Source organism: Salvelinus sp. IW2-2015, unplaced genomic scaffold, assembly GCF_002910315.2.
Source record: "Salvelinus sp. IW2-2015 unplaced genomic scaffold, ASM291031v2 Un_scaffold8925, whole genome shotgun sequence".
Lineage (NCBI taxonomy): Eukaryota > Metazoa > Chordata > Actinopteri > Salmoniformes > Salmonidae > Salvelinus > Salvelinus sp. IW2-2015.
The window spans coordinates 3,935-7,491 of NW_019950184.1; the positions used below are offsets into that span (position 1 = coordinate 3,935).

General features: G+C 39.4%; 1 long non-coding RNA gene across 2 annotated transcripts; it reads right to left on the bottom strand.

The window, feature by feature from the left end:
* Nucleotides 1-808: 808 nt before the first annotated feature.
* LOC112079666 (uncharacterized) lies at nt 809-3,213 on the bottom strand. Of its 2 annotated transcripts, none has more exons than XR_002896016.2 (3): nt 3,143-3,213; nt 2,237-2,298; nt 809-878 (listed from the first exon to the last, which is right to left on the bottom strand). It is a non-coding gene; the product is annotated as an uncharacterized lncRNA (long non-coding RNA). The 2 variants fall into 2 exon arrangements; XR_002896015.2 differs by lacking the exon at nt 809-878 and adding an exon at nt 1,184-2,104.
* Between the last annotated feature and the right edge of the window lie 344 nt (nt 3,214-3,557).

The window sequence follows — 3,557 nt, forward strand, 5'->3', positions numbered from 1 at the left end:
GCTCCCACAGTTGATTTCTTCAAACCAAGCTGCTTACCTATTGCAGATTTCAGTCTTCCCAGCCTGGTGCAGGTCTACAATTTTGTTTCTGGTGTCCTTTGACAGCTCTTTGGTCTTGGCCATAGTGGAGTTTGGAAGTGTGACTGTTTGAGGTTGTGGACAGGTGTCTTTTATACTGATACAAGTTCAAACACGGTGCCATTAATACAGGTAACGAGTGGAGGACAGAGGAGCCTCTTAAAGAAGAAGTTACAGGTCTGTGAGAGCCAGAAATCTTGCTTGTTTGTAGGTCCCCCATGGGAATGGAACCCTGTCGGGGTCTTTGAATCCCATTGACCTGCTTTAATTGTGATCAGTGATGCTACAGGGCAAGGGCTCAAAATATGATAAAAACATAATTAACTCTATATAGCACCACATTAGAGAATACATTTTTCCATGTAGGCATACAGTGCCTACAGAAAGTATTCAGACCCTCGACTTTTTCCACAAAAATGTAAAATACATTGTGCATTCTCCACAACTACCAGAAGGGTGCAGCATTTCATGCATAAAACAGAACTACCATTTTCAGCTACGTTTCTCTCTCTCCTGGAGAGCTACAGACTATTGATCCTGTCCAGCAATAAAAACACACAATTCAGCGTATCAACTTACCATCACAACCTTTAAGCCGCACTTCTTTAAAAGTTTATACCATCAATGATTGAATGAGCCACCAACAACAATATAAACAGTAGAGCAAATGCATGCTATGAGATTTTCACAATAAAATAGTACTTCWATTCAAAGTGTATTGGTCGTGTACACAGATTAGCAGGTGCAGCAAAATGCTTACGTTGATAGCTCCAACTGTGCAGTAATACGCACATAATCCACTGTAAAAATAAAGAAATATGAGAAGGAGCACTTGATTTCTATGCTATGTCTGTGCTGCTAAAGGAATGACATCGCATTGCATGTTTTAAACATTATTTGAATCTCTTCATAAGTCTCACATTACAAAACAACAACAAACATTGTAGAAATAGGTCCTTTGTTTTTTGGGGATAATAATAAAGTAAGACCGTTGCATTAAGGTATTTATAACAAGTCATATTATTAACATTTAAAGGGTATATTTCACTGTCTCTTATACACATCTAGATGTGTATAAGAGACAGTTTAAAGGGTATATTTCAGAATGTCACTGGACATCTTGTAGAGAATGTCTTTAGTTAGTTGTATGAGGTGTTTGAGTGCTGGGCTGGAACAATAGCCTAAAACCTCAAGGTAAAATGTACATTATCTCAAGGTAGAATTKACATGATCTCAAGGTATCATTTGTTARAAGCAATATTAAACACATGATAGTTATGTAATGTTGTGGTTTATTCAAATGGACAGAATAAAGATCAATGTGGATAGAACCAGGTATATTTACATGTTCTAGGATATTTTCAGCAACTGAGTGGTTGGATGTAATCAGATCTAGTGTACACTACATAAAGGCCAAGCAGACAGAAGCAACATTCTAATGTTGCCCTTGAACGGGGTATGGTAGCAGGTGCCAGTCGCACCAGTTTGTGTCAAAAACTGCAACGCTGTTGGACTTTTCACATTCTAACAGTTTCCTGTGTATCAAGAATGGTCCACAACCCAAAGGATACCTAGCCAACTTTACACAACTGTGGGAAGCATTGAAGTCAACATGGGCCAGCATACCTGTGGACCATACCCCATTCAATGGCACTTAAATATTTTGTCTTGCCCATTCACCCTATGAAATGGCACACATACACAATCCATGCCTCAATTTTCTCAAGGCTTAGAAATCCTTCTTTAACATGTCTCCTCCCCTTCATCTTCACTGATTGAAGTGGATTAATCAAGTGACATCAATAAGGGATCATRGCTTTCACCTGGTCCGTCTATGTCATGGAAAGAGCAGGTGTTCTTAATGTTTTGTGCCCTCAKTGTATATTCAAACTAGTAAAAACAGCCAATGGCCACTGACACGAGAGTCTGTAGTGTACGATAGTAAAACATCAGTGGCACGTGGGTTCTAAGCAAATGGTCAGAAGCAGGTGTCACCATCCAGGCCCTTGTCACAGCATGCAGTGGCCTGACAAATACATGATGTACCTTTCGTCACCAAAGCCGTGTTAGCATTTCCTGCACGTTRCTGAACAATCCAAACATTGMTCTAAATAGGCAATTCACACACAATATCCAATTAATAAGCATTGACTAATACCTGTAACCTCCTGTGATGGTCTGGCAGCATGCTGCTTTCTAGTGATCTTAGTCCCTCTCCACCTGAAATGCAATAACAAACACATGAATAACAATAAGCCTAGGCAGTAACTTGGCTACCTAGGCTACATAAGACACTCATGTAAAATGTGCACATCAGCCAAATGATACCCAACCAATACAGCCTAGAAGTCTATTTCCGGTGAAATTGAGAGGGGAATTTCTCTTGCCAATATTTTCAGTCACCAATTAATCAATATACAGGCAGTGGAATGAAGTAGTTTGACAAAAAGTGTTCCAACGTCAGTAACAAGTCTTTACAATACAGCTAGCAAATATAGCTATAGTTTGTACTTTCTAGAAACCCAGCTAACATTAGCTACACTGCAGTGATGATAATGGGAGTTAGCTAGCTACCTTTCCACCAGCAGTTTCAATTTAGCTAGCTAACGTTAAAGGCAGTTGTATAAACTATCAATCAGATGGTTAACTAGCAAATATATTCGTTTGCCCCTCAGATCTAAAGCTGCCTGATCAAGCTAGCCAGTTGATGGTAAAGCTAGGATGAATGTTAGAGGCCAGATAGCTAACACATGTGTGTTGAGCACACATCCTCGGCCTTCTATAGGAATTTGGCGACTGCGTTGGACTGTGTTTTGGATGACTGGCTGCGAATGCTTGTTGAGTTGTTTTGTTTCTGCCTTTTCTATTCCAGACATTCTTAAGTTCACTGGGGCATCCCATGTATGTGGCTTTGGTCTTTCACTTTTCAAAGTTTTTTTGCTGTCAAAGCAATACAATGGCTGGTCTGGAGTTCGTCTGAAATGTACCATTATATTTCACATGATAAGAAAACTACTGCCATGCATTGTCACCCCAAACATGTACAATAAAAAGAGACAATTACTTTCAAGTAGATCGTCTTAGTTTTCTTTACCTCATCCTCCCTTGCCCATGTTGATAGCTACTTCCTGATATTTCATTGGTGTAACAATCCAGCCAATGGTTAGGTGGCTGTGGATTTTGCAGAGGGAACTGATTGGGCAGGAGTAAAAGGTCCTGCCCCCAGTGCGCAAATCAAGGATTCACTTGCAAATCTCTTCCTACAAATGTACAAAACTTTCAGCAACGTGACATCAGTGACAGAATTCAGATCGTTTATTTTTGATTAACAGTAGAATATTAGAAGTCGTAAATAGGTTTACAAGATGCTTGCAAATCTTATTGAATGTATTCAAAATGTCAAGTTACAAGCTGTTGTTAAATCTTTCACACTTCAYGATACAATCTCCCGAAACTAAATTACACATTTGCGAATCTCC